A 9,001-nucleotide genomic window follows, 5' to 3' on the forward strand; every position below is an offset into this window, starting at 1 on the left:
AGGCCGCCAGAGATGGAGCTGGCTCATCTCTATGCTTTCTCCACAAGCACTGCCTTTGAATTCTTTCCAACTGCTTCAGAATACCAGCTGGGAGAGCAAGGCTACCCATAAAGAAAATTGGTAGAGAGGATAGAGCCGAGTTTAGGAACTGTAGCCTTTCTCCTTGGTTAAGAAAAGAAGAACTGGCAGTCATTCTTCTCTCCATACAGTCAACCAGTGGCATGAAGTCTACCATTTTGGGTCTGGTGGTCCCCACAGGTAATCCCAGATATGTAAATGGCATTGTACCAATGTTGCAGTCAAAAGCAGTTGCTAAATCCTTCATTACAGCAGAGTCAACATTGATTGGAATAATGGAAGACTTTTGATAATTGACATCCAGGCCAGTGGACTGAGAGAACACTTGCAGCATATCTTTCAGAGCCAGTAGCTGGACCCTGTCTGCAGGGAGGATGATCAAAGTATCATCAGCATACTGGACCACAAGGTAGTCTGTATCATGGCAGGGAATGGGTAGACGCAGAAGTCCCCTCCTGTACATATCATTAATCACTGTTTGTAGCAGGTCAGCAGCTATGACAAATAGCAGGGGAGATACAGGGTCACCCTGTCTAACTCCTTTCTTACAAACAAATTTCCTCCCAGGGACTCCGTTGAGCAGGACAGAAGAAGTACCAGTGGTAAGGAGCTGTTTCATCCAAAGAATCCACTTCTCATTAAAGCCCTTATATCTGAGAATTTGAAAAATAGCTTCATGCTCAATGGAGTCAAATGCCTTTTCAAAATCCAATTTAAGGATTATTATTGGCTTCTTGGACTGGTGACATTGATGTAAGTACTCAAAAGTCCAACCCAAGCAGTCCTGTATTGTTCTGGTTTTGATGAAACCATATTGGTTCTTATGGATGCACTGCATGATTATTGTTTGAAACCTATTTGCAGCCATTTTGGACAAAAAATTAAGCCCCATACTAGTAAGAGAGATTGGTCTGAAGTCTCCCACTTCCTCGGGGGAAAGTTTTTTGGGCACAAGAGTAATAAAAGAATTGTTGATATTATCTAAGACAGCCTTTCCCTCATGAAAATCCTGGGCTAGCTCATAGAAATCCTTAGAAATAAGGTGCCAGCATTTCTTAAAAAACAGGCCATTAAATCCATCCGGGCCAGGTGCCTTATCCACAGGCATATGTTTGACCACAGTATCCATTTCCTCGTTTTCAAAAGGCCTAGTGAGCCCCTCAAGGCCAGGCACTGGTGAGATTAGCGCAGACAAGTCAAAACCCATCACAATCCCTCTAGAGGTGCCCATTCTATTCTTAAAATAGTTCCAGATATGTCCAGCCATTTGGGAATGATCAGAGACTACAGTTCCATCAGGTAATCTTAGACTTGCTATGGAGTTTCTCCTATGCCTCTCGGTGGCCATAGCATGGAAAAACTTAGTGTTTTCTCCCCCCACCTTAAAGTATCTGATAGAGCATCGCTTCTTCTAGTACAGAAACTGTAAGTGCAAAAGCTTTTCCAAATGTGTTTTGACAATTCGTCTGAAGTTGTTCTCCTGAATAACAAGAGGCCTCCACTCCTCTAGTTCATCCAAAAGGAAAATGACATGATTGCATTTACTGATCAAAAGCCTCAATTTGGAAATGTTCATTTGCCATCTCTTAAGACACATTCTCAAACACTTAAATTTGTCTGCAATTTTTGCAGTAATGTGTGTCTTCCGAGAGGGCTGCTTCCAAGAAGATTCAACACAATTCATAAACCCTTCCAGTTCAAGCCAATAGTTTTCAAACCTAAAGATGTTTGATTTGGGAATGGAGGTTTTGATGGATACTAAACAAGGCACATGATCAGATGCAGTCCTAGCCAGAGGCAGAACTTCAGTCATGGGGTAATCAGAAATCCATTCTACAGAGGTAAAGAACCAGTCTAGCTGCTCAAGAAGTGGGGTATCCTGCATATTGGACCATGTGTAGGATCTGCCTTTGATTGGAAGTTCCAGGAGGCCCAGGTGACCGATAATCTCATTAAAAATGAACATGTCATTGATGTCCCCACCAGGTAAGTTTCTGTTGTCCACAGATCGGAGGAAATTAAAATCACCAAGTAGCAACCAATTCTCATTAACAGGTATAACAAGGTTGTATAACCAATTAACAAAGTTGTCCCTGGCCACACCCTGACAAGGCCCATACAGAGCCACAAGAGTCCAAGTTTCATTATTTTGCCTTGAAGTAAACTGAACCACCACAGCAAACTGCTGCACCTCTATGATAGTGCCACTAAAAACTGTAGAATTCCAGACAACAATGATTCCACCAGAAGCCCCAATTGAGGGAGAACAGACAAAAGAGTCAAATCTTTTAGGGCAGAAAGATTTGATTGTTCTCGAGTCAAATGAAGAACATTTCGTTTCTTGCAGACAAGCTATTGAGCATTGGCTCTCCTCAATTTTTTGCCTAACAGCTCTCTGTCTAGCTTCAGAATTTAGGCCTCTCACATTCCAACAAAGAATATTCCAGTTTCTACAGCTATTACTCATTATAACAAAAGTCAAAGGCCAGTAACCACATGGTACACAATACCACACTTTCAAAAGACGACAGTTTAGTCTGTCCCAACATCACCAAGCACCAAAGTTTCAGAAGCAAGAAACTGCCTAAAAATAGATAAAAAGCAAAATTAAGGGCTTGCAAAACCCAATACTCCAGGGACACACTAATCATCATGTTTAGGCGAGGCTACAGCAGGTGGGTCCACCATAAGTGCATCCACAGTTAGCAGATCAGCATCAATCTGAAGCTCTCGTCCAACTTCTTGTAGTCTACTGACAGGGGTTGCAGGAGGAATTCCATCAGAAGCAGGCTCTTCATGCATCTGGGCCGTGAAAGGCTTGGCCTTGGGCTTCTTCCTCTTGGGCTGAAGTGCGAGCTCCTGGAAAGTGGGCTTGAATCCATCTCGCTGGGCCGGGCTTCTAGTGCAGCGTCGAACTGTAGTGTCAACAATTGGAGTTGGCGCCAGAGTCTTCCGTGGCTTGCGAGCTTTGATCGCAGCAGACTGGGGAACCTGCACAGGCTGCACAGCAATAGGATCAGAAAAAAGCGCCCTGGCAACTGGCCGAGCTGGCTCCTCTTCCCTCCATGTAAGACGTGGCAAGTTCAAATCACTGAAAGCCAAATCCCAGCTCCTTTTAGACAGAACAACAGGTGACAAAGGTTTCATCATCACTGGCCTGGGTACAGAAAATGCAACAGGGGCTTGCAAAAGGTTCTCGAAAGACCTCCTCCAAATCATCTCCGGAGGCAAAGGAGGCCCAAAAGGCACAGGCAGAGCAATCTCCTGCGTGACAGAAGGAGGGTGATACACCACAATTGCCCAATTGTTCGTTGTATCTTCATTGACCACAGGCTGCATAGTTGATTCAGATAGATCCTCCTCCACCCTAATAACAGGTGGATCCTGGTCAGTAGTGGAGCTTGGCTGGGCGGAGAGATCTACCACCATTGACTCTTGATCTTGAGCAGGTTCAGGCTCAATATTGTCCTGGCCATTCCCCCAATTGTCCCCGGCCACTTCAATTATCACAGGCTCTGGCGGCGGAGGAGGCACTGCATTCCACCCCAAGGCAGGGTAGACAGGAAGATTAAACGGGGGCAAATCCGGAAAAGGAACACCCGGAACTGGATGCGGATTGCCATTGAGGGGCATCCAATCTTCATCCTGGGGCATCTGCTCAGCAAAGTTCGCTCCCAAAATGTATAGAGGCGCAGTCCAAGAAACCCTCGCCCCACCATAGGCCGCAAAATCCATGAAGACCACATCATGTGGTACAAGGAAATCCTCTGGGAAAGAAGCAAAGACCAAGGAGCGAACTAGATAGGGGTCCTCACTGACCCAATGGTGGAATTTCCCAAAAGTATTCACCGCTGCCCGAATGCATTCAGTGTTGCGAAGATCCAACGGAATACCAAGAAACATAATAAGGCCCTGACGAAAACCCTGAACTCCCCAAAAATTTTCACCCTCGTCATGCTTCATAAAACGCATAAAACGGTCATTACCCAGCGGCTGAGGTGGAAGTTGTAGCAGAGAGAATCTAACAGCAGCATCTCTAAGCTCAAAGAGCCCAACAGACCGGATCCAAGGCTGAGCCGACCGAACATGAACCCCATTCCCATGCAACCACTGCACTACTTCCTCTCTAGCAGCACCAATCTCATCCGGTTGAGGAATAGGCATTACCTCCGCAATCATGAAGTCCTCATGGCGGCGCACAATTGGGGTATGTGGCATCACAAAGGTTCGCGGCAGACGATCTTCTCCCCCATCAACGATGTGGTGACCAGCAGGTACATACCGCAGGGGATCCAAATGAAAGTTGGCCATCGGAGCCGGGAGCTCTGCTTCCAATGACGGCGAGTGAAGAGGCGGAGGAGGGATTGCTGGCGGCGAGGTCGATGGTGTTTTGGGGCCAGGGCTGATGGAACTAGACGATGGTGTAAATGCAGAAGTGCAGGGGTCCAAGTTTGGTAAAGGATTTGTCAGAGAGATATTCTCGCAGCGCGCCTCGGAAGATGGAGCGTTAACAGGTTTGGCTTGCCACACGAGCCCCAAGATACTAGAAAATTTGTTGCAATCTTTTTTGACGTGACCAGACCGGAGGCAAGAGACACACCAAAGCGTAGATGTGCACGCAGAAGCAAAATGACCCTTCTCCAGGCACTGCTGGCACGTAACAATTTCATCAACCATACCATAAATTAAGTTGTCGAAATCTTCCCTTGCTTGTTGAGACAAGGGGATTTCCAGCTGCTCCCCAAAGGGAACCGGCGAAGGCCGGCCCACCTCAGAGGGGGAAGATGGCTCCTCCAGGCCCTCCGAGTCCAGAAAAGCAGGCCCAGCATGGCCCGGCACGTCCTCATTCGAAGGAACAGAATTCCCGCCCGAGATTGGTGGCGTGCGATCAGCATGGGGTCGAAGATCGTGCACCGTACCAAACTAAATAGATGGTCTCGCCGACATCCACCGGAGGGTCGCCGGCAAGGTTGGGCGAATAATCACCCGCTCATGAGAAGAGATTGAATAGCCCGCCTGTTCAACATCGCGAATGCAACTTTCCGTAGCTGGATAACGATAATCCTGGCAAGCACTATATCTTTGAAAAACTGCAAATGAGAGCTTCTTGCGAGTTGAATGAGCCGATTTGAAAGAAGACTTAGTAGGTTTAGAGCGCAGGGCTAAAACCCCTAGAGCAGCACGTCTCTTTGAGGGACTCACTAGGATCCACTCAGCATCACACTCCAAATTCCAGATCTTGAATTCACGACTCCAACTAGGACCACCGTTACTCCATAAATGAAAGAAACATTTGAATTGTTCGCAAGAAAAGGACCGAAGGCGAAGAATGATCATGGCAACAACCTTGCAAGAGACTTGGAAACCAAATACCTTGTCCTTAACCGAGAACACCATGAGATCAATGCCCGATCCACCAATAGCTGCTTCCAGAGCCGCAGCCACAGAATCTTCGTTCAAACGAAAGTTGTGGCGCCCAAACGATACCACCATGGTGAAGATGGGTGAGTCCTCCATGGGGTGTACCGAATAGCCCATAGATCTGAAAACCTTCTCCGCAAAAGCCAAACCCTTGGAAAAGTCCAGGCCAAGGGTGGAACCCTCCATGGAACCCATTAAAGATGGGTATGAACGTGTAGATCTCGGAGCGCCGAAGAGATCCACTGGAGGAGAACTAGATTTTAGTGGCTAGTGGGGTGGATCGCCGGAAGGGGGTGGAGATCGCCGTGGTGGGGGTGGAGCTCTCCATCGTAACTCTTCTTGTGCAATCTCGCACCCTCTTGATCAAGACTATTTAAGCTTATGGGTAAGGTAAAGGTAAGAGGTGGAGCTGCAGCAAGCGACTAGCATATATGGTGGCTAACATACGCAAATGAGAGCGAGAAGAGAAGGCAATGCACGGTCGAGAAACTATGATCAAGAAGTGATCCTAGAACAACCTACGTCAAGCATAACTCCAACACCGTGTTCACTTCCCGGACTCCGCCGGAAAGAGACCATCACGGTAACACACGTTGTTGATTCATTTTAATTAAGGTCAACTTCAGGTTTTATACAACCGGACGTTAACAAATTCCCATCTGCCCATAACCGCGGGCACGGCTTTCGAAAGTTCAAATCCCTGCAGGGGTGTCCCAACTTAGCCCATCACAAGCTCTCACGGTCAACGAAGGAACAGACCTCCTCCCGAGACATTCCGATCAGACTCGGTATCCCGGTACAACAAGACATTTCGACAGGGTAAAACTAAACCAGCAACACCGCCCGAATGTGCCGACAAATCCCGGTAGGAGCTGCGCATATCTCTTTCTGAGGGCACACCGGATTGTCTAAACTTCCGGTAGGCCAGCCCAGATTGCCCCTGGTGGCCACCGGCGGTTGACAAGTGAAGGAAATATGCCTTAGAGGCAATAATAAAGTTATTATTTATTTCCTTATATCATGATAAATGTTCATTATTCATGCTAGAATTGTATTAACCGGAAACATAATACATGTGTGAATACATAGACAAACAGAGTGTCACTAGTATGCCTCTACTTGACTATCTCGTTAATCGAAGATGGTTATGTTTCCTAACCATAAACAAAAGAGTTGTTATTTGATTAACGGGATCACATCATTAGGTGAATGATCTGATTGACATGACCCGTTCCATTAGCTTAGCACCCGATCGTTTAGTATGTTGCTATCGCTTTCTTCATGACTTATACATGTTCCTATGACTATGAGATTATGTAACTCCCGTTTGCCGAAGGAACACTTTGTGTGCTACCAAACTTCACAACGTAACTGGGTGATTATAAAGGTGCTCTACAGGTGTCTCCAAAGGTACATGTTGGGTTGGTATATTTCGAGATTAGGATTTGTCACTCCGATTGTCGGAGAGGTATCTCTGGGCCCTCTCGGTAATGCACATCACATAAGCCTTGCAAGCATTGCAACTAATGAGTTAGTTGTGAGATGATGTATTACGAAACGAGTAAAGAGACTTGCCGGTAACGAGATTGAACTAGGTATTGAGATACCGACGATCGAATCTCGGGCAAGTAACATACCGATGACAAAGGGAACAACGTATGTTGTTATGCGGTCTGACCGATAAAGATCTTCGTAGAATATGTAGGAGCCAATATGAGCATCTAGTTTCCGCTATTGGTTATTGACCGGAGGCGAGTCTCGGTCATGTCTACATTGTTCTCGAACCCGTAGGGTCCGCACGCTTAAGGTTTCGATGACAGTTATATTATGAGTTTATGAGTTTTGATGTTCCGAAGTTAGTTTGGAGTCCCGGATGTGATCACGGACATGACGAGGAGTCTCGAAATGGTCGAGACATAAAGATTGATATATTGGACGGCTTTATTCGGACACCGGAAGTGTTCCGGGTGATTTCGGAGAAAACCGGAGAGCCGGAGGGTTACCGGAACCCCCCCCCCCCCGGGAGAAGTAATGGGCCATATGGGCCTTAGTGGAGAGAGAGAGGGGCAGCCAAAGGTGGGCCGCGCGCCTCCTCCCCCCCTGGTCTGAATTGGACTAGGAGAGGGGGGGCGGCGCCCCCCTTTCCCTCTCCCTCCCCACTTCTTTCCCCCTCCTAGTAGGAGTCCTACTCCTACTAGGAGGAGGACTCCTCCTTGGCGCGCCATAGAGGGCCGGCCGGCCTCCTCCCCTTGATCCTTTATATACGGGGGCAGGGGGCACCCCTTGACACACAAGTTGATCCACGTGATCATATTCTTAGCCGTGTGCGGTGCCCCCTTCCACCATAGTCCTCGATAATATTGTAGCGGTGCTTAGGCGAAGCCCTACGACGGTAGTGCATCAAGATCGTCACCACGCCGTCGTGCTGACGGAACTCTTCCCCGACACTTTGCTGGATCGGAGTCCGGGGATCGTCATCGAGCTGAACGTGTGCTAGAACTCGGAGGTGCCGTAGTTTCGGTGCTTGATCGGTCGGGCGTGGAGACGTACGACTACATCAACCAAACGCTTCCGTTGTCGATCTACAAGGGTACGTAGATCACACTCTCCCCTCTCATTGCTATGCATCACCATGATCTTGCGTGTGCGTAGGAATTTTTTTGAAATTACTACGAAACCCAACAGTGGCATCCGAGCCTAGGTTTTATGTGTTGATGTTATATGCACGAGTAGAACACAAGTGAGTTGTGGGCGATATAAGTCATATTGCTTACCAGCATGTCATACTTTGGTTCGGCGGTATTGTTGGACGAAGCGGCCCAGACCGACATTACGCGTACGCTTAAGCGAGACCGGTTCTCCCGACGTGCTTTGCACAAAGGTGGCTAGCGGGTGACAGTTTCTCCAACTTTAGTTGAACCGAGTATGGCTACGCCCGGTCCTTGCGAAGGTTAAAACAGCACCAACTTGACAAACTATCGTTGTGGTTTTGATGCGTAGGTAAGATTGGTTCTTTCTTAAGCCCATAGCAGCCACGTAAAACTTGCAACAACAAAGTAGAGGACGTCTAACTTGTTTTTGCAGGGCATGTTGTGATGTGATATGGTCAAGACATGATGCTAAATTTTATTGTATGAGATGATCATGTTTTGTAACCGAGTTATCGGCAACTGGCAGGAGCCATATGGTTGTCGCTTTATTATATGCAATGCAATCGCGTTGTAATGCTTACTTTATCACTAAGCGGTAGCGATAGTCGTGGAAGCATAAGATTGGCGAGACGACAACGATGCTACGATGGAGATCAAGGTGTCGCACCGGTGACGATGGTGATCATGACGGTGCTTCGAAGATGGAGATCACAAGCACAAGATGATGGTGGCCATATCATATCACTTATATTGATTGCATGTGATGTTTATCTTTTATGCATCTTATCTTGCTTTGATTGACGGTAGCATTATAAGATGATCTCTCACTAATTATCAAGAAGTGTTCTCCC

The sequence above is a fragment of the Triticum urartu genome, chromosome 3A (genome assembly GCF_056163025.1).
Source record: "Triticum urartu cultivar PI428250 chromosome 3A, HENAU_Tu73, whole genome shotgun sequence".
Classification (NCBI taxonomy): Eukaryota; Viridiplantae; Streptophyta; class Magnoliopsida; order Poales; family Poaceae; genus Triticum; species Triticum urartu.